Raw genomic sequence first — 23,222 nt, forward strand, 5'->3', positions numbered from 1 at the left:
GTTACCGAGAGATTTGTGGATGGAACTGTCCTCGGTATCTCCAGATAGAAATCTGAATCCTAAAGAGAAAAATGAAGCTGCCCAAGTTTCCAAGAGCCTCCCGATCGGTTCCAACTTTTCGGGTCACCGAGGTGGTTTCCATTTTCCTACCAGCACACTATGTTAAGCAGCCTGGTATATTATGGGATTGACCCTTCTACACCGTGACAGTTAAGGATGACTTCTGGGAGAATGCCAGGTAGTACAGAAAGAGAGGAAAGAGGAGGAGGGTATGGTGGTTCAGGCCCATAAACTCCGCATACTCAACAGGCAGGATTGATACCTGAGCAGTTTGAGACCTTGTATTGAAGAAAAGGGGGAGGGGAGAGAATAAAATAGGAAAAAGTGAAGAAACTGATATCTCTTGGAGCAAAATTCTATTTAGGTTTTACATTTCTAATTTGAGACAGTTTGCTAATAAATAGGAAAAAAAAAACCTTGTTCACTCAAGGTTTTATTTGGGGGGAAACTGTTCATTCAAATTCAGTGTGTCTCAAACAGCAAGAGGAAATTGGTACTATTTTCCTGCGCGAATTGCTCTTGTTGATCCAGTCTGCAATGTAAGATCATAACCATTGCTGCAAATAAAGACTGAACCAAAGTCTTGCACTTCAAGGCCTTTCCTCTGGCTTCTTTTATTCTCCACCCCTTGGTGCGTGCACGCTCTCACACACTAAGCTAACTGGTGGAGTTGTGGGCATAAAATCCGCATGTTGTGCTCTGCTTTTTAAAAAGATATCTACCACAGCTGGGCGGTGGTGGCACACGCCTTTAATCACAGCACTCGGGAGGCAGAGGCAGGCGGATTGCTGTGATTTTGAGGCCAGCCTGGTCTACAAAAGGAGTCTAGGACAGCCAGGGCTACACAGAGAAAACTTGCCTCGAAAAGCCAAAGGAAAAGAGAAAAGAAAAAAAAAAAAAGATTATCTACCCAAAACAAACCTCTCACTCCTTTTATATGAATACCTTCAAAGAGGCGGTAGACTTGCTGTGAAAATGCATACTTAAATAACTAAAGATTCAAAGTAATAGAAATGTAAAATGGCTTGGGGAAGAATTGCAAGTAAACCCCCCTCCCTTTCTCTCTCTCTCCCTCTCTCCCCCTCCCCCTCCCCCCTCCCCCTCCCTCACGTCTGTGAGCGGATGGGTTTGGGTGTGCATGTAGGCTAGAAGGGCACAAAAATGATAGAAAACAAAATCATCAGGAGCCTCTGAGACAAACTGTGCCATGACGGTGTCGGTAATATGTTTTGGCTTAATTGACCTCGGCACAGATATTTAACTTGATAAAACAATCAGTAGGAGAATGTATCACTCATCGGAAAGAAATCAGGAAGTGAGGAACAGCAGCAAGGCACAGGTTAGAGCTATATAAGGACATCAAGGAGGAAACAGGAAGAGAAAATTCCAAGCATGAGCCTAGGTCTATTCCAGAACCTTAATGGGATCTGGAAAGCATTTACCAAGCAAAATACCCTGTAACCTAGATCAAACAAATGAAGCCCATACAGAAAGACTCATAGGGGTGTTGAGTGTGTTCTGGAAGAATAGACTCTAAGCTGTGCAACTAAACAGGGCTCATGTTACAAAACTCCAGTTCATTAAATCAACAAACATGGATTAACTGCCTGCTATGTGTAAATACAGTTAAGATGCAGAAAGGAGAACTCGGGCGCCTACGACACGGGTCCTTGCACGCCACAGGCATGTAGTCTTAAGGCATAGTGTGGCTCTGAATCAATAGAGAAGAAAAAAAAATGGAGTTAATTTGTATGAAAAGTCGGGGTAAAGGTAATTAATAATCCTGTTTGGGAGAGTTGGAAAACATTACAGGAAAGAAGCATTTGCACATGCCCAAAAGAATGTATAGGCTTACCTCGGTAAGGAAGTCCATAGGCCTACATGGATACCAGTCTGCCCTACTGAACGAGAGACCCTGTAGGGAGGAAGGAAACAAGAAAGGGAAGAAAAGAAAAAGAATGGAACAAAGAAAACATGTGCCACAAATGTGTATACACACCACTTTATATAACAATTACAAATCAAAATCACCAGAGACAGACTGTGGGACAGATGATAAGGCCTTCTGAGAATCCAAGGCCGATTGCCATAGACTGAAAGGCAAACCACAAAATCCTAGATGCTCCAAACTTCAGAGAAAACAGTCTCTTATCTCCCTTGTGGTATCCCAGGTCAGAAACCTCCCATCCCCACACCCCAGTTCATTGTCTAGCCTTTGGAGACTGGAGGAGAAAGAAAGAAAAATGATAAAGGCATATGGAAGTCTCATGGGGGAAATTGCAGAGCCCAAGATATGATGCAAACGACTGAAGGGGAATCCAGAAAGCAGACCACGGACAGTGCCTCTGTTCCCAGCCACCTAGCATGGCTGCTTCATAATATGCATGGTGTGTGTGTGTGTGTGTGTGTGTGTGTGTGTGTGTGTGTACATGTGTTCTCATGAGAGAGAGAGAGAGAGAGAGAGAGAGAGAGAGAGAGAGAGAGAGAACAGGGACTTTCCTTGCTCTCAAGGACCTAAAAAGAAAAACGTGCTTAGAACTGGGCCCTGGTTGGCCTGGAACTTGCCATGTACACAAGGCTAGCTTTCAACTCACAGAGAGCCACCTTCTTCTAGAGTGCTGAGATTAATAACATTCATCACCACACCCAGCCTAAACAGATATTATTTTTTAATTCCTGCTTACTTTTCGTGTGCGTGTATTTTGCCTGCATGTATGTCTATGTACCATGTGTGTGCCTGATGCCTGCAGAAGCCAGAAGGCAATGTCAGATGCCCCGGAACTGGAGTTACAAATGGTTGTGAGCCATCATGTACATGCTAAGAACTGAGCCCACGTAGGTCCTTGTTCTTAATCTCTGAGCCATCCTTGCAGCCCAGGGACATATATTCCTTAGATGTTGAAAAAGCACAAGCGTGCCACCACTTACATCACTGGCAAACACACTTGCAGACTGCCTGTCAGGCAGTGTATTATGCCAGGGCCCTGAGGCATACAGAGCTCAGAAAGACTTTATAAATATGTCTGGGTAGACAGTCCACATAGACAAAAGAATAAACAATACAAAATGAACAGCCCACATGCATAAGAGAATAAACAATGCAAAATGAAAAGTATTATGTAACACTAACCAAACCTATCAAGGGTGAATTGCTAACACAGTTCAGTTCCCAGGTACCCTTAAAATCAGCCAGGGAGCATGGGTAAGCAATGGATGGGGAACCGAAAAGGCAAATTGGAAATAAGTCTGAGACACTGCTGATACCAGAACATCTGGGAAAGAGCTGCTCTGTGCAGAATTGCCAGCACCACTATCTGCCCGAGAAATAAGATAGGCTTGCTCCTTAAGAAGGAAGTTGATCCAGTTCAAAAGTGAAAGCCGCCAACGGCGCCACCTGCAGGAATCTTCTTATAACCACAAAAAGTGTGATGAGCTGTCTAGCTGAAAGCCTTTCAGGGTCAGCTTGAAAATGAAAAACCTGTCACAAAGCAGTATCTCCTGCAATAAAAAACACATATATTGCAAATCCAAAAGATATTCTAAGTGAAACAGAATACCTCTGACATCCTTATTTTGCCAAGCCCTGAACATGTACGCAGATCACCCACTGACCATGACCATACATACATACATAATACATACACACACATACGTAAGCTTATATATGCTTATATATATAAAAGCTTATGCCTAAAGAAGTATACTTTTTCTGTAGACACGGTGTCATTGTGTTTCTCATACAGCTCTGGAACTCCTGGACTTAAGCAAGCCTCCTACCTCAGTTTCTTGAGAATCTGGTATTCTAGATGCTCACCACTGTGCCTAGCAGGGTTGTTTTCAACTCTGGTACTAAATAAATAAATAAATAAATAAATAAATAAATAAATAAATAAAATAGCTAGATTCAATAACCGTAACATCAAGGGAGTAACATGGGACTGGGCATGTAGATAAGCTGGTAGAGTGCTTGCCTAGCATGCAGGAAGCCCTAGGTTCAGTCCTCAGCACCCCATAAAGCAGGCATGATAGCACACGTCTGTAACCCCAACACTTCAGAGGTAGAGACAGGAGGATTAAAATTTCAAGATCATCCTTGGCTACATAGATAGATGCCAGTCTGAGCTTCTGAAGCACTGCCAGGGGTGGAGGGGTTTCACTTCCTAAGCAAGAACTTGGAACTCCAGGCCTATAGCTACAGCTCTGACCAGTATGGTTCACACTCTGCTGTGCATCATTTGGACCAGTTTATAGTCCCTGTAGTACCTACCTACTTGTAGGTATTGCACATGAGATGGTTAGTAGAAAGCAGACATTTTGAGTGAATGTGGCAGAGGGATCACAGTGTTTATTGATTTCTCCTTATTTCCATAGGTCTAAACCAAATAATCATCTATCCCATCATCTTCATCTCCGTTAATGATTTTCATGTACAACCTTAAAAGGCCAACATTTTTTTGTCTGTTTTGTTTCCTCCTGAAACCAGTGCCTAGATAGCACTTGAGTTTAATTGATGCTTAAAAAATATTTATTTATTAGAAGAATTAAGAGTAGATTTTGGTTGTTGTTTTTGAGTTTTGTTTTGTTTTTTGGGTTTTGGGGGTTTGTTTGTTGGTTGGTTGGTTTGTTTGTCTTGGTTTGATTTTGGTTTGGTTTGAGTTGGGTTGGGTTTTGGTTTGGTTTTTGAGATAGAGTTTCTCTGTGTAGTCTTGGCGGTACTAGAACTCATTCCATGGACCAGGCTGGCCTCGAACTCACAGAGATCCACCTGCCTCTGCCTCCATTAGTGCTAGAATTTAAGGTGTGAGCCACCACTGCCTGGCTAAGAGTAGATGTTTTAACCAAAGAAATTGTCTATTGGCCACATAGGCGATGGCTTCTCACTAACCTGCCCACTCCACTTAGCCATTTGGTAACCGTCAGAGTTTGACTTTTTCTGTAAAACATTCCTCAGGAGACTTGGCAAAACCTAGCCTCAAATGAGTTCACCGAGGAAAATCAACCATCATTAGGGAATTTTAAAAGCTATGCAAAACATTATTGCTCAAACCCAGATGGAAATGTGCATTATTTCCAAATCAACTTTATAGGAAAGTTGCTATTTCTGCCATGAACTCAGTTGTACCTTGGATATCAAGACACAATATAGGGCGGGGCGCGGTGGCATGTGGCTTTAATTCCGCCACCCAAGAGACAGAGATAGGCAGATCTCTGTGAGTTCCAGGCCAGCCTGGTCTCCAAATTGAGTCCAGGGCAGCTAGGGCTACACAGAGAAACCCTGTCTCCAAAAACAAAACATAAATAAACAAAACACAATATATGGTCAAAGTTGCTAATTGCTCAATATGTGATAAATTAATGAGCCCCAGAATATGTTGACAGAGAACACATAATTAAGGTGCCTGCTATTCTGTCTTCTTCATGATTGAAATGGTCTTAATATTAACCTATCAACAGTTAGTATTCCTCTAAGTGTTTCAGCGTGCCATGGTAAATGTGTTGAGTTGTGATAGCTATTCAATTTTATTTATTTATTTATTTATTTTTGGTTTTCGAGACAGGGTTTATCTGTGTAGCCTTGGATGTCCTGGACTCCCTTTGTAGACCAAACTGGCCTCGAACTCACAATGATCCACCTGCCTCTGCCTCCTGAGTATTGGGATTAATGGTGTGCAACATTAAACTATTATTTGCCAAATGATCATAATGAGTGAGTTAACCCAGAAGCAGAAAGAGTCAAATAGTATATACTCACTTATATCTGGACAGTAGCCCAAGGGGCATGTCCCATGAAAGTCTTCACTTATCAGGAAAGTGGGACAGAGGGGAGGACATCCTATTGGGACTCTAGGTGAGAGAAGCATGGGAGAATGGGGAAATAGAAGGATTCAGAGGGTCCTAAAACCTACAAGAAGAACTTTATGACAGGCAGATCTGGGCCCAGGGGTCCTGCTCAAACTATGGCACCAGCCAAGGACAATACATGCAGTAAACTTCGAACCCCTACCCAGATCTAACCAATAGACAGGACATTCTTCACAGTTGAGTGGAGAGTGGGGTCTAACTTTCACACAAACTCTGGTGCCCCATATTTGACCATGTTCCCTGGAGGGGGAGACCTGGTGGCACTCAGAGGAAGGATAGCAGGCTACCAAGAAGAGACTTGATACCCTGTGAGCATATACAGGGGGAGGAGGTCCCCCTCAGTCACAGTCATAGGGGAGGGGAGTAAGGGGAAATGGGAGGGAGGGAGGAATGGGAAGATACAACGGATAGGATAACAATTGAGATATAATATGAATAAATTAATAAAATATATTTAAAAACTATTATTTGTCTTGACCATTAAGGCCTTGGGTACTTGAAATTATGTATCCAGAGCTAATTCCTGACCTCGACCTGTTCTTGATTTAAAGTTACTGGTCAGGGGCTGGAGGGATGGCTCAGTAGTTTAGAGCACTTTCTACGCTTGCAGAGGACCCATGTGTGATCACCCACACCAGGCTTGGCTGCCTGTAACTCCAGTATCAGGGAATCCAACCCACTCTGGTCTCCAAGGGCGCATACACTCATATGCACATACGCTCACACAGGCCCACATGTTCCTTAATGTTACCGGTGAGTTGAAATAAGAGTGGGGAACTGTCATCATGATAGCACACGGAATAAGCTACTGAGGAGCGGCCTTTTATCCTTCACAGCTTAAAAATGTGTATGGTTGCTGCTTATGGAGCCAGAACAAAAGAACAGGCATATCCAGATGGAAACACTTCTGCATCATCTCCAAAGCTACACAGGATTAAGGAAATAAAAGGAAAAGCACATGATGAGAACATGTAGAAAATAGCAGGCTCACTACTTGGCTTCCATTAAGACTGACTGGGTGCAAGCATGCAGTTGGAACATCAACTGCACTCCAGTGCTGGAGAGATGGGACAATCAGGAACTCAAAGACACCTTTAGCCACTTGGTAAACTCATGGCCAGGCTACGCTACATAAGATGCTGTCGAGATATATGCATAAATACATAGTTAACCACCAACAAAAACAAACAACAAAAAGCCCAAACCAACAGTAACAACTAAAATCAAGGACTATGGTGTAGGAATGAAACTCAGGGACAGACAGCATTCTCTGTGGGGATAGAACCCTGGATTAGATCCTGTGCCACAGGAAATGCCAACTAGAAGATGGGGGGGGGGGGGAGGGGGGAGAGGGGGAGGGGCTGTACACTAGAAAGCTAAGAAGTGATGGGAATCCAGGAACAATTATAAACTCTGGACATTTTTCTTAAAAATAAAGTGTCGTAGAAAACCAGCCAGTCCTTACAGGGTTAAGGCAAAGCCTGCTGTCTGGAAGACGGTTGCTCTCTCCCCAGCAGCTTCACACTCTACCCTCAGGCCATCTTCAAAACCTCTGGGCTAATCAAATTGCCTGCTTTGCAGCCAGGTAGCTAAATTAACCTGGAGGGTTTTTACAGCCAGGAAGTGACAGAGGCTGGGCTGAAATTCAAATTTTCTTGCGATTTATTTTTCTGGTGTTGCTTTCCTTTTTTAATATGATATTTTATTAATTATTTGAAGTTTTTGAAAAAAATATTTTCATTAATTCTTCAAAGTGTTTGTGCTGTGTAATGGAAACAAATAGAGACCTGAGGCCAGACATTATGTATAAGAGTGAGAGAGCTTGGAACACTCATCCCTAAACACTCACCCCCCAAATCCCTCCTGTCTGTCAGAGCTCAGGGAACCAGTAGAAGAGGAAGAAGAAGAAGAAGGCTGAAGAGCATAAGAACTAGAGGGGTGGAGGACACATCAAAGACAGGGTCTCTAAATCAAACCGAGCAAAGCTTGTATGACGTCACAGAGTCCGCAGCAGCAAGCACAGGGCCTGTGCTCTGCACCAGGTCCACTCCGTATGTATTATGGCTTCCAGTTTAGTGTTCCTATGGAATTCCTGAGTGTGCAAACAAATGGATCAGTCTCGTGTCTTCCCTCCCATGTGTCTTTTCCTTTTTTTGGTTTGTCTTGCCCAACTTTGGTGTGATAGTTTTTTTTGTTTTATCATATTATATTCTATTTTGCTATATTTTATTATCTCTTAGAAGCCTGTTCTTTCTAATGAGAGACAGGAAGGGAGTGGAGCTTGACTGCAGGGCAGTTAGGGGACAACTGAGAGGAATAGGGGGAGGGGAAACTGTAATCAGGCAATGAAATGTGAGAAAAGAACCTCTCTCTGTCTCTCTTTCTCTGTCTCTGTCTACACACACACACACACACACACACACACACACACACACATTTTTTTTTTTCTTTTGAGGCAGTCTTTCTGCACAGCTCTGGCTGTCCTGGAACTTGCTCTGTAAACTGGGCCAGCCTCAAACTCAGAGACTAACCTGCCTCTGCTTCCCAAGTGCTGCGACAAAAAGTGTGTGCCACCGTATTCAGCTATGAATTTATTTTCAATAAAAAAGAAAAAAAAAAGTAAGTGCAATGTGTTTTGATCATATTCACCACAATTCCTCCTGGATCCATTTTTTCCAGCCTCCTTGCTTCCCAGCTTTATATCTCCCTTTAAAATTAATAGCTCATCAACTCCAATTTGTGCTGTCCATATTTTTCTGTGTGGAGGGTCCATCCATTTAGAGCATAAGGATGTGTCAGGAGCCACACCCTTAAAGAAAACTGAGCCTCTCTCCCTGACAGGCAATTGTCTGCCTACACCTCTTCAGTTGGCCGGCTGTGGGATTCCTTATTATTATTATTGAGGTTCCGAGGGTTATTATATAATATAATATTATTCATTTTATTATTATATTATATATTACTATGGCTCATAAATATTATTATATGTGATCTATACTGTATTGTTGTATAGAATTATATATAATGACTATATTATTAAGAAGAAGTTAACTAAATGCTTTATTCTGTAATTTGTTCTTCTCCCTCACAATGTATCAAGGGCAGGTTCTCCAAGTGCTAGTTTTTCAACACTACACAGGGTTCTGTCAGAGGTTCCCCCTCTTTCTTAGCCAGCCCTTTTTTGGGTGGATATTTGTTCCTAGAGCAGTGCTGTTTCTGTTGCTAATGTGTATGTACCTAGTTTGTTGCTTTTCATGAGTTTTTAATTTATTATTTATGCTTTAAAAGTAATGTCAGTGCCTACTTGGTGTTTCACTGTTTAAATCTATAATCTGTTTAAATAGGACTGTATTTGACATTTATGTTGCTCTCAATTTGTTTTTATAGTGAATGATACTGAAAAAAAAAAACTCCTAATATATAATTCTATGTATACAACACCATGTTCTAAAACAAACTCCACAGAGGAGAAAATCAGTAGCAACATACAGAAAATGCTTTTTCCCATCTTAGCCAACTCCGAACTCTGATCTTAAGATAATGGGCGTGGCAGTTTGAATGAGAACGGCCTCCGTAGCCTCATGTGTTTTGATTGCCTGGGGCCTGGTTTATGAAACTATCTGGGAAGAGTTAAGTGGTGGGGCCTTGTTGGAGGAAGTGTGTCTTTTAGGAGTGGGCTTTGAGTTTTCAAAAGCCCTCAACATTGCCAGTTAGCTCCATCTGTCTGTCTGTCAGTCTGTCTACACCTCCATCTCCATCTCTATCCATCTCCATCTTCATTTCTTTCTATCTATCTATCTATCTATCTATCTATCTATCTATCTCCATCTCTCTTTAGCTCCAAGTCCCAGATAACATGTGCGCTCTCAGCTACTGTTCCAGCGGCATCACTACCTAGCTGCTGCCATGCTGTCTGCCGGTCATGATGGTCATGAACTCATCTTCCAACTCTGAAAGCCCTCGAGTCAAATGTTTTATTCTGTAAGTTGCCTTGGTCTTGATTCTTCTTCACTGCAATAGAAAAGTAATAGAGACAATGGGTTAGCCTAGGAACAAAATCATGAGGCTTTTCTTTATCACTGAAGGGTATTTGGGTATTTTAATAACTTCAGAGATTTTTATAAACCTGTGTATTGCTCATAAATCATAGTCACTGAAGGTTTTGTTGTTGTTGTTGTTTTGTGTTTTGAGACAGGGTTTCTCTGTGTAGCCTTGGCTGTCCTGGACTCACTTTGTAGACCAGGCTGGCCTCGAACTCACAGCGATCCACCTGCCTCTGCCTCCCGAGTGCTGGGATTACAGGCATGCGCCACCACGCCGGCTTGAAGTTTTTAGTAAATAAAAATTGGTATGCCCAAAGTTGAGATTAAGAAATCACAAAGCATTTTATTTTACGGAGTTCTTATTAAAAAACAAAAACAAAAACAAAACCCTATCATTCACTGAAAAATCTTCCTGATAAATCTCCTAGAATGTTCCAGCTTTCCTTTTAACTCAAATCCACCAGACAACATGGTTGAAGAATATTCTTGTGTTTGTTTTTAGTTCTTTGTAGGGTTTTTTTTTTCTGTATGGATTTCCAAAACTTTATTCTGCCAATGCCAAACACCATTTTAGCTCTCTGCATCTAGAAATAAAATTTCCCCAAAGCAAATAACAAGTCTTCTGGTTAAGCCTTCGCTTTCATCCTTAAGAAATTCAAAGGAAGGATCAGTTTATTTGGCTTCAAAAGGATTAGAGCTCAGCACGGATATGTTGCAGAGACCCATGGAAGAATGTCACCAATTAGTCAGAAAAAAAATGTGCATCCCAGGAAGATGCAGAGTCCTGTTTGCTTTCCCTCTTGCTGTGTCATATGCTACCTACTCCCTTGTGCTCGTAGGGGACATTGAAAACTATAGCACCTTTGAATTGACTTTAAAATCAAGCTCCAGATTCAGCAAAAGAAAAGCAATTTCCCAGGACCCTTTCAACCCATTCCCTGCTTAAATCTTTCTAAAGTCATCACACACCCTTTCTCCTGAACTCCATGTTCTGCCAAGCGATTAGCATCTCAAAGTCTGGAATCACTCAAAGGAACCTCACTCACACTTAGAATTAACCTGAACACATGCCTTGCAAGGGTTTTTAGGAGGACCTGCTCGAAGAAGTCTGAGGCATTGTGGGTAGTGGCAAGGAGACAGAAGACTGCTCAGATGCCTATGAGCTCTGAAATCCCATCTGAGCCATGTCTCTGCAGCAAAAGCATTTACTTCAGGGTACATCCTTCCACAGGGATGAGCACGTGGCTGACAGTTCCCAGCACCGTGGTCCCAGGACCACAGATTCCAAGACAGGAAGAGAAAAAGAAAGCTTATATGAGGGTTCCATAACATTTCTTTTCTCAGTGATGAATATTACAGTGCTAAGGCTCGTCTCCTTTTTTTTTTTTCTTTTCTTTTTCCAATGTAAGAAAGTTACAGTTCTTGGGAAGCAGACACAGGGGCATCTCTATGACTTCCAGGCCAGCTAGAGGTATATAATGAAACCCAGTCTCGAAAAAAGAAAAAGAACAGAAGCAAGGAAGAAAAAAAGAGGAAAGATGGAAGGAAAATGAAAAACAAAGGAAGGAAGAAGGAGAGAAGGAACAGGTCCAGTATTCCTAAGTACTAAAGCTATTTTGTACAGCTTAGGGTTGTTTTTTTTTTAACTTATTTATTTTCATTTTATGTGAATTGGCGTTTTGTCAGGTCCCCTGGAACTGGAGTTACAGACAGTTGTGAGCTGCCATCATATGGGTGCTGGGAATTGAACCCAAGTCCTCTAGAAGAGCAGCCAGTGCCCTTAACCACTGAGGCATCTTTCCAGCACCACAGCTTAGCTTTTTAAAAATGAAATTTCTGGCTTGATGAGATGGATAAAAAAACTTACTGCCAAGTCTGACCACCCGAGTTCAATTCCTAGAACCCACCTTGTGGAAGGGGAGAGCCAAGTCCCATAGGTTGTACATGCACGCGCGCGCGCGCGCACACACACACACACACACACACACACACACACACACACAGAGGCACATGGTGCTATGTATTCAAATGTTAAATGCTGGCCCCCAAGATCTGGTTTCAGTCCAGATGAGAGAACATTCTCATACTCCAAGTGAGGCTGTATAAACCTTGCTCCCCAATTTAAAGCTAATAAAAATAGCTAGAAGCCTGTAACTGGCCAGAAGAGAAGCAGGTGGAACTTGGGTTCTGTGTCTTGGGGTGAGATGGGGACCATGAAGAGGAGAGGAAGTGGCCATGGGGCAGTACGGACCGTGAACAAGTGGCCATGAGGGCTGGCCTGTTGGAGCAGAAGCGCACCCAAGTGAACACGTGGCGAGTAATATTGGAGCACATGGCTGAGAAACCGCAGAACGGCTGTGAGGGTTGCTATGCCCAGCCCTAGATCTTTTAAGCTTATTATAAATCTAGAAAGTCTCTGTGTCTTTTTTTTTTTAGGGAACTAGATGGTCTAAAGTGGGATAGAAAACCCAAATAGCTATTTACAAGCAGGAAGGGGAAGCAGTGAACCCCCCGAAATATAATTATTACTATATGTGCCCTCACAATATACTTGTAAGTCTTTTCAATGAAATCTCATGGGGCCGGAGAAATGGCTCGGGAGTTAAGAGTACACACTGCTGTAGCAGAGAAGTCAAGTCTGGTTGTTAGCTTCCACATCAGGTATCCTACAACCACCTCTAACTACAGCTCCCTGGGTCCTGACACCCTTTTCTAGTCTGCACTCAGGCATATATACCTCCAACACAAACATAACTCAAAGCATAACATTTAAAAACGAAATATGGAGGGCTGGAGAGATGGCACAGAGGTTAAGAGCACTGGCTGTTCTTCCAAAGGTCCTGAGTTCAATTCCCAGCAACCACATAACCATTTATAATGAGATCTGGTGCCCTCTTCTGGTATGTAGGCACATGCAGACAGAATACTATATAAATAGTAAATAAATAAATCTTTTTTTTTTTTTAAAAATGAAATCTCAAAAGCATTAATAATCCTCCCAGAATTATATTACACTTGTGCCCAGGAAAACATTTCTGGGACTCTGAATATTTTGTTCCACATGGTAATTAGAGTGTAAGGTTTTCTTAAATTTCCTTCTGAAGGGCTGGAGAGATGGCTCAGTGGTGAAGAGCACTTGATGCTCTTGCAGAGGACCTGGGTTGGGTTTCCAGAACACTCATGGCAGCTCTCAGTCATCTGTAAGTCCAATTCCAGGGGCTCTGACTCCCTCTTCTGGTCTCTGAGGGCAGCAGGCACATACATGGTGCACGTATGTACATGTAAGTAAAATACTCATACCTATTAAAATTTTTTTTAAGTTTTTCTCTGAAAAGTGAAGCAAAAACCAAAAAGAAAGAATAAAAACTGCTGTGAAACTAAAACCACACTCCACAGCGAAGACAAGGCAGTAAGTTCCAAGGCCCAGTGTCTGTTAACTTGAGGCTACATCCAAAGCAGAGACCATGTTTCTTATCATAGTTCAGGCCGCTGATATATTATTCATGTACATGTGCATGTGTGTGCCTGTGCATGCCGTCGCCCTCATATGTCAGTCCAATACTGAAGAGTTGATTTTCCCTTCCACCACGCAGGTTCTGGGGACCAAACCCTGGCCCTCAGGTCTGACTACGGCTACTCTTACTCACCGGGCCATCTTGTACAGCCTCATAAGAAAGACATTTGGCAGTAGTACATGAAAAAAAAGGTAAGAAACAAAAACAAGCTGGAAAGGTGTTCTTTAATCTAGTGATGACATTTCTAGAAATTTATATGAATGATATTATCAGGTTATAAAATATTTGTGTGTATGGTTATTTATAACCAATTTACACAAAAATATGCAAACAAGCCAAGGCTTAAATATGGTGGAGCATGCCAGTAGGACCTGAAGAGGGATTCTGAGACTTGGCTAACTATATTACATCATATTCACATGGAAACATGAAGTAACCATGTTGCATAAAACATCTAATAATAATGAAAATCGTTAAAATAAGATTATTTGTTAAATGAAAAGGCAAGTATTAACAAATATGAACAATGATCCTTATAATGTTCTTGAATTTTCTTTCCTTTTTAAAGATACGATCTCACTATGTAGCCAGGTTGGCCTTGAACACTGAGAACTTCTAGACTCAGTTATGAAGAATACGCACCATTGTGGAAGATTCAATCCTGTGTGTGTGTGTGTGTGTGTGTGTGAGAGAGAGAGAGAGAGAGAGAGAGAGAGGGGTGGTTTTTGCTTGCTGTTGGTCCTGTTGCATGAGGTGGGTTCCCATCATGTGGCTGAGGCTAGTCTTGAACTTCTTTAGAATCAAGTGACCCTCCACCTCTGAGATCCATGGAGCTATAGCTACAACTGTATGCCACTGTGCCTGGAGGCCATTCTGAATTTTAGCTCAAAATGAAACTATTTAATTTATGAAAAATGAGAAAATGGGCAATAATTAAAATATTTTCATTACATTAACTTTCTTTCATCTTATGCCCATGGGATTGGATGGCACTGTCATGCCATGGCATGTGTGGAGGCCAGAGGACAACTTGCAGTGCTGGGCATCCCCTTTCACCCTGTGGGGTCCAGGAATCAAACTCAGGTCATCAGGCTTGGGATGATGAGTCAGTCTGTAGGGTGCAAGTGTAGGGACTTTAGTTCAAATTCCCAGCACTTAATAACTGGGCTGAGTGGCTCATGTCTGTATAGCCAGCTCTGGAGGAGAAGAGACAGTGAGCTCCCTGGAGCTCACTGGCCAGCAGCACAAGCAAATCAGTGAGTTCCAGGGTCAATGAGAAAGTCTGTCTCAGAAAATGAGGAAAGGGATTGAGGAAGACGCTTGCCGTGCCCCCCTGCACTGCCCCGCTACTCACGTCCTCACGTACTCATACACACTGTATATGCACATACATATTTACACATGTGCTTTCACATGGTATGTAAGAAGCCGCAGCTTAGCATGGGCTAAAGATAGTTAAGGGATGGGGGACCAGGGCTGCGGTAGCCTGGGCCAAACTGCTCCCAACACATGTCTGACTCGCTGCACATCTTCTGTGCTGCACACTAGAGAACTTCCCCCAGGTACAGTGCCTGGTGCTCACCCTCGGCTGGCGCTCCCATTGCTCCCACTGCTCCCATTGCCATGGTCAAGGTAGCTGTATCCACCGTACCGAGCAGTTGTAGCCATTGCTGTTAAGGGACTCTCTGCAGAAGAGGCACCACCAGAGAAACTTCTACTATAGAGGGCTTCGGGAGCCCCTGAGCCTCCTCTGTGCCCATAATTCATGGACCCATCAGAGCTTCATTCCTGCCCAAACTGCTGCCGCTGCTATCACACAAGTCCCACCACTGCCACTCCTGTTGGTGTCGGGCCTGTGACAGGCCACCTCAGCCACCCTTTGGATCTGCAAACTGGGATCAGTGTGGTTTCCCATGAAGGAGCAGGATTGTGAACGTCAAAGAGAACAGGCCTGGTGAAAACGAACACCACAAACCAGAGTAGAGCATAACGTGTGTCCGAGGAATCCCAGCTAGGCTGCCAGCCAGAGGGAACAGCCCCCGACCCCCAACACAGTTGGATCTAGAAAGCGCTGTACCTTGGACTCCAAGGCTCTCAGGAAACACCTACTCAGGTGGGCGGGCCCTTCATTCCCTCTGCCTGGCCTGTGCAAAGTCCATCCCTAAACCGCAAGGGCCAAGCCTCTAAAGTAATGAGTCTCCAGGTCGGCAGGAAGTCGTCTGTCCTCTCTGCAAACCTCCTTCTAGTGGGGAAGGGTGCTCTGACCTGTGTGACTCCCTGAGACCATCACTCCGCATCCCACCCGCACCCCTGGAGACGGTTATACATGACAGTCACAGGGACAGGAGCTGCTCCGTCTTCTCAGTGACTACCTGCATACATAGCATACCTTCTGTTCCATGTCACCATGTTTTTTTAATTTTTAGCTTTCTTTCTAGTGTTTTAGTTACTTACTTACTTTACTCTAAATTTGCTACCTTTAGCAAATTATACTTACACCTTTGTAGATTAATTGTTAAGCGACTGTATTTTCATTGCGCCAAACTGGGAAGAAAAAAAAATTTATGGCTATCCCTTATTTATCTCTACTTGCAAAATCGTCTTTTACCCATCTTTATATCCATAATTATCTTTCAACTACCTCTCAGATCTTAAACATATATACGTTTCTTCTTAGTTTTATGCATTCTTTCTTCCTCTCCTTATTCTATCTTCACTTTACTACTTAACATCAATGCCAATAACTTTAAATAATCTATAAACTACACAGTCTGCATTTATCACCCCATTGCTGCTGTCCCCGATCCTTAACAGAGACACAGTGAAAATACAGAGAAGAATGCAAGTGTCTCCTGAGGTAAGGGAAGGCTCAGACCGCTGGCAAATTAGTAAGGGACTAACTGCTGCCACCCCTCCCCCACCACAATCCATCAACGCCACCCACCACTCACCACCACCTATTAACACCTAGCATCACCCAACAACACCAACCAACACCCATGTAGAAGAATGTAATTGCTTGTAAAGCTGACCCCTCTATAAGGATGCTTATAAAATCAAGCAAATAAACCAAAAGAGTGGGAAACAGAGAAAAGTTAAAACTGGGAAATGCACCCAGACAGCAGATGTACACATTGTAACTAAGAAACAGAGCCTATGAGATGAGAACCTTTGTTCTGGTCCGATCTGCTCAACTCACCTGACTTTAGCTCATGCTGGTCCTCACCACGCCTACCCTCCAGGCCTTCCCCCCCAGGGCATTCAGTCTGTGTCAGTGTCTAGTCAGGTGAGTCCCACAAACTCTAACCCGCCTTGCACACTCTCCAATCCCCAGTCTTTGTTTGTTTGTTTTTTGAGACAGCGTTTCTCTATGTAGCCTTGGCTGCCCTGGACTCGCTTTGTAGACCAGGGTGGCCTCGAACTCACAGCGATCCACCTGCCTCTGCCTCCCAAGTGCTGAGATTAAAGGCGTGCCCCACCACGCCCGGCCTCCAATCCCCAGTCTTATTCTGGATTGCGTAGCCCACACATTTGGTGCAGTCTGGCTAGCACCACTATGCCTTTCTTAACCCCCAGGATGGGTTTTAGTTGCACGGCTTCTATGTTCCCCCAGTCTGATTAGTCCCGACTGCACTTTTCACCCCCTTCAGACTGGGCCTTCTTTGCTCATCCAATGAGCAGGCTTAGTCCAAACAGTCACAACTGTGCTGAGCCCAGCACACAAACTTGGCCCAGGTGAAACATCCTGTGTGCTGGACCCGTCTGGTGAGTCCTGGACCCTATCCCACTTGTACCAAGTCCAACCTACAGGCCTAGCCAGAGCTCAGGAATCTGGGCATGGACTCAGCCTGATTAGTCACTGGACCTTTGCCTGCCTGTGACAGTCTTAACCCTTAGGCTTTGCTTCAGTAGCATAGAAAAGAAACTACCTTAACCTGAGGCAGCACAGACTCTTACCTCAGAGAGACAACCAATGAAAGAAATCTACATAGCCATCCTCCAAACATACAATATGAAAGGCCAAGACAGTATATCCCTTCCCAAATCTGCCAGTCCCGCTGAAATATTCTCCAATTATTTCAATGAACCGCAGGAGACAAAAGTTAAAGGAAGAACGATAAACGTTGTCAAAGAATTTAAGACATTTAAAGAAGACACAGATACTTTAGTGAATTTAAAGAGGACAGCACAAATGATTGAGTGATGCCCAAGGAAACACAAACATATAGCTTAATGAAACGACAAAGACAATGCAAGACCTGAAAACCACATTAAATGAAGAGAGACATATTGACGAGAGCTCAATCTAAGATGCAGATGGAGCTGAAAGGCTGGATAACCCAATTAGACAACTCAGGGGAAAGCCTTGCAAGGAGAGTGGATCAAGCAGAAGACAAGAGTGTCAGAACTGGAGGATGGAGGAGGAGAATGCAACCACACGAGCCAAGACTACGAAAGTTAAAACCCACATAGACATATAAACATGAAATGAGCATGCAGGAACTGGGGGACACTGTGAAAAGGCCAAATCTCCTCTTTATAAGCCCAGATAAAGGAAACGAATCCAAGGTCAGTGACATAAGCCAGGTCTTCAACAAGATCATAGATGAAAACTTCCCCAAAAGCACACAGAACACCAAATAGACAGGACCAGGAAAGAAACTCTGCACAGCATGCCATAGTTGAAGTACTAAATAGTTAAAGCAAGGATGCTGAAAGCCAAGAGGGGAAAAAAATAATATAAAGTCACACATAAAGCAAAACCCATTAGAATAAGAACCAATTTCTCAGTGGAAACTTTAAAAGCCAGAAGATCCTGGAGCAACGTCCTTCAGGTGCCAAAGAACCACAGATGTCAACCCAGACTACTTTACCCAGCACAACTATCTGTCATAACTGAAGGATAATAAAACCTTTCCATGACCCAAACAGGCTAAAAGAAGTCACATCCTTCAAATCGGCTTTGCAGATAATAGAGGAAGCAAAATTTAGACAAAAAGAGAAATGAGCATAGCTGAGAGAATATAAAAAGGCCAATTCATCTCATGAACATAGCTATAAAGGTTCTCAATAAGATCTTGCAAAGTGAATTGAACGGACCGAAAAGATCACTCATCCTAATCGTTCTAGACTTCCTGACTTCCTTCTGGAGATTCAGGTGTGGTTGACCACGTGCAAGCAAGTAAATGTAACACATCACATAAACGGACTCAAGGCCAGCAATCACACAGCTTATAACATTTCTTCATCATAAAACTCTGCAAGACACTAGGAATGGAGGTCACATGACCCAGCATAATAAAGGTCATAAACCTACAACCCGACATCAACCTAAATGGAAGAAAATTTAAAGCATTTCCAGCAAAATCAGGAATAAGACGAAGTGGTCCACTCCTATTCAATATAGGGCTTAAGTCTTAGCTAGAGAAATAAGATGAAAGGGGAAATAAAAGAGATACAAATAAGAAAGAGGAAAATTCAGTGTGTTCTTACTTTTAGATGATGTGTTCTTATACACATCCTAAAGACGACTACACACCTATGCATGTGCACACACATACACACAAACTCTTAGAGCTGATAAACAACTCCCACAAAGTAGAATACAAAATTAACATGCAAAAGTTAGTAATTGTCTTTTATGCCAGTGATGCTTAAGAAAGGTGTCGGGAAAACAATTTTTATTTTTTTTGAGACAGGGTTTCTTTGTGTAGCCTTAGCAGTCCTGGAATTTGTTCTGTAAACCATGGTGGCCTTGAACTCAATGAGATCCAACTGCCTCTGCCTCCCACATGCTGGGGTTAAAGGCGTGGGCCACCACCGCCCAGCTCAACACTCTCAATCTTAATAACCTACCATGGAATAATTCTAGACAAGGAAGTAAAAAGTAGCTACAAAGAAAAATTCACAACATCAAAAAACGAAATTGAGGGAGATACCGGAGGATGGAAAAATCTACTGTGCTCATGGATTTGAAGAGTTAACCTTATGAAAATTACTGTCCTCCTCAAAACAATCTACAAATTCAATGTGATTGCCATACAAATTCCAACAACATTCTCCACACACACAAAAAAATCTTAAAATTCCTATTTAAATACAAAAGATCCCAAGTAGTCAAAGCAATCCTGGGCAAAAAGAATAATTCTGTAGATATTGCCATGCTTGGCTTTAAACCACACTACAGAGCAATAGTTGTAAAAAGCAGCATGATGCTGGCCCAAAATCAGACATAGATTAAAGGTACAGAAGCAGGACTCAGATCAGATGTAAGCCTACACAGCTACTGCCATGGGATGTTTTATTTTATGTATGTGTGTGTGTATGTATGTATATATGTGTGTATGTATGTATGTATGTATGTATGTATGTATGCATGTATTTTCTTTTTTGAGACAGGGTTTCCTCTGTGTAGCATTTGCTGTCCTGTACTTACTTTGTAGACTAGGCTGACCTCAAACCCACAATGATCCACCTGTCTTTGCCTGCTAAATGCTGGGATTAGAGGCGTGCACCACCATGCCTGGCACCATGGGATTTTTTTAAAAAACAAAGATGCTAAAAACATACATTGGAGAAAAGACAATCTCCTCAACAATGGCTGCTGGAAAAACTAGACGGCCATATGTAGAAGAATGAAACTAGATTCATACCTCTCACCCTGTAAAAAATAAAATAAAAAAACAAACAAAAAGCTCCAAATGAATCAAAGACCTTAATATAAGAGCTGAACCTCTGATATTGCTAGATAAAACAGCAACAACAAAATGAGAAAACACTTCAATGTGTAGGCATAAATAAGGCCTACATAGGATTCTGGTCATTTAGGAAATAAGCCAAATAATTGACAAATGAACCTTAAATGAAAAAGATTTCTGAACCACAAAGGAAACACTCAAGTAAAGAGGCAGACTACAGAATGGGTTAAAACCTTCATTAGCTATTATTCTGACAGACGATTAATACACAAAAATAAAACCTCTAAACAAGGAAACAAACAGCAATCCAAAGATGAGACAGGGAATTAAACAGTCCTCAAAAGAAAAAATATAAGTGCCCAATAAATATTGTAAAAAGTGCTCAATATCCCTAGTGTCTCCTCTGTTTTCTTCTCCTCCTCCTCCTCCTCCTCTTCCTCCTCCTCCTCCTCCTCCTCCTTCTTCTCTTCATCATCTTCATCGGCATTGTTATCGCTCTGTGTAACCTTGGCTATCCTGGAACTCACAATGTAGGACAGACTGGCCTCAAACTCCTCACAGAGAACTGTCTGCCTCTGCCTCTTAAATGCTGGGATTAAAGGCATGCACCACCACCACCACTGCTCACCCAGTTGAAAGGGGAATTTTTTTTTCCTTTTTGAGACAGGGTTTCTCTGTGTAGCCTTGGCTGTCCTAGACTTGCTTTGTAGACCAGGCTGGCCTTGAACTCACAGCAATCCACCTTCCTCTGCCTTCCAAGTGCTGGGATTAAAGATGTGTGCCACTATACCTGGCTTGAAAGGGGAATTCTTATTAACTGATGGTTGGAGAGTAAACTGACACAGCTACTGTATAAATTAGTGTGAAGATTAAAAAAAAAAAAAATAGAACTCCCACATGACCCAGCTAGCCAGTCCTGGACATAAATTCAAAGGACTCCTGTCTCATTTGGGGAGGAAAAGGTTTATTCCATGTACACTTCCTCATCACCGTTCACCACGGAAAGGCAGTTAGGGCAGGAACCTGGAGGCAGCAGCTGATGCAGAGGCCTTGCAGGGGTGCTGTTTCCTGGCTTGCTGTCCATGGCAGGAACCTGGAGGCAGGAGCTGATGCAGAGGCCTTGCAGGGGTGCTGCCTCCTGGCTTGCTGTCCATGGCTTGTTCAATCTGTTATCTTATAGCACCCAGGGAAGGAACCACCCAAAACGGGCTAGGCCACAACCATCATTAATTAGGAAATTGTACTACAGGCTTGCCTGCATCCTGGTCTTGTTTTTTTTGTTTGTTTGTTTGTTTTTTTTGTTTTGTTTTGTTTGTTTGTTGCTGGGTTTTGTTTTGTTTTGTTTTGTTGAGATAGGGTTTCTCTGCATATCCTTGACTGTCCTGGACTCACTTTGTAGACGAGGCTGGCCTCGAACTCACAGCAATCTGCCTGCCTCTGCCTCCCGAGTGCTGGGGTTAAAGGCATGCACCACCATCGCCCGGCTATGCAGCCTGGTCTTATAAAGGAAATTTCTCAACTGATGTTCCCTGCCCTCAGATGACTCTAGCTTGTATCAAGTTGATATAAAACTATCCAGCATGACTCTGTAATCCTGTCTCAAGGATAACTACACATCCATGTTTATTGCTGCTCTATTCACAGGAGCAAGGAAATGGAATCATCCTAAATGTTTGTCATCTGGTGAATGGATAATAAAAATATGGTACATATACACAGTGGAATTTTATCAGCCATAAAGAAAAAATTAAATTATGAATTTTCAGGGAAATGAATGGAACTGGAAAATGCATCACTGAGTGGGTTAAATTATGCTAAGAAAGACAAACACCGCATGTTTTCTCTCATATGCAGACTGTAGCTTCTAAGCTGTATATATGTGCGTTTATGTGGGAATAGGCATGCGTAGGGTTAGGAAACAGAAAGAAGCCTATGAGAGGGGACAGAAAATTCTTTAAGTGAGGAGATAATAGAAAGCACGCGGTATGAAACTGGAAGGTGAAATAGCAGAGGTTGAAAGGTTTAAGCAGGGAAGGTTATCAGGGAAATAAGGGAAGAGAGAGGGCCAACCAAAACTAGTGGTGCATAAAGAAGCCAGAAGGAACTCTGGAACTTGACAAGGTAATCACAAACAAAACAAAACAAAACAAAACAAAACAAAAACTTTTTAGCAAAGTGTTTGAACAGAGAAACTCTGTGTAGGTGGATAAAGCTGCTCCCAGAAACTATGGGCTATAAAACAAAAATCCAGGGCAAAAGTGTGCCAGGAGTGGGGCTACCTTCCTCTGAGTTGTTGATCAGGAAGGCAACTGAGACACTCCAAATAATACAGGTAACTGGAACTACTACTGTTTATTGCCACCCAGAACTAGCATAAGACCTTATTGCTGGAGATGCCACACACCCTGGTTATAGGACATAAAGAAATCAAGCTAGAAGTGGGTTAGGTGTTTCCTCCTCACTGAATAGCCCATATGACGCCAGGTGGTACAGAGCCTGCTGTGGAAGTATTGTCATCAGGGAATCTTTCTCAGTTGTGGACTGTGTGTGAAACAATATTGACTGGCCAGGAGGGATAAGCCTACTAGTCCACTAGTACAATAGTGGCAAGTCTGTTAAGGTCTTCAGTCTGTCTGACTGAATTTGATGCCTACTCCTCAGGAGAGATTCCATATCTGGCACTGTAGACCTTGTCAAAAGCCCTATGGATGGAGATGTCGTCAGCCCTGGAGTTAGGCTGAACAACTTCTATTGTTTTGTTGCTAAATTCGCCCACCAAATTGCCTTCTGTGTTTATGTCCAAAGATTAGTACTGTTGTAAAGGTTGATCAGAGAAGCTTCTTTTGCTGTGTTCGGCTTTGGCTGTAGAGAATCATAACTAGTCAAAATACTGAGAATGGGTATTAAATGCTCAGTCATAAGTGGCACATCTATGTCACACCTTCCAATGTTTCCAGGAAACATTGTGGGAGACGGGTAGGAAAAACTTAAGAGCCAGAGGAAGGGAGGGAAAGTGGTACTGAATGCTGACTTCAGGGAAGACC

This window comes from Acomys minous (genome assembly GCF_964271855.1).
Source record: "Acomys minous genome assembly, chromosome: 2".
NCBI lineage: Eukaryota > Metazoa > Chordata > Mammalia > Rodentia > Muridae > Acomys > Acomys minous.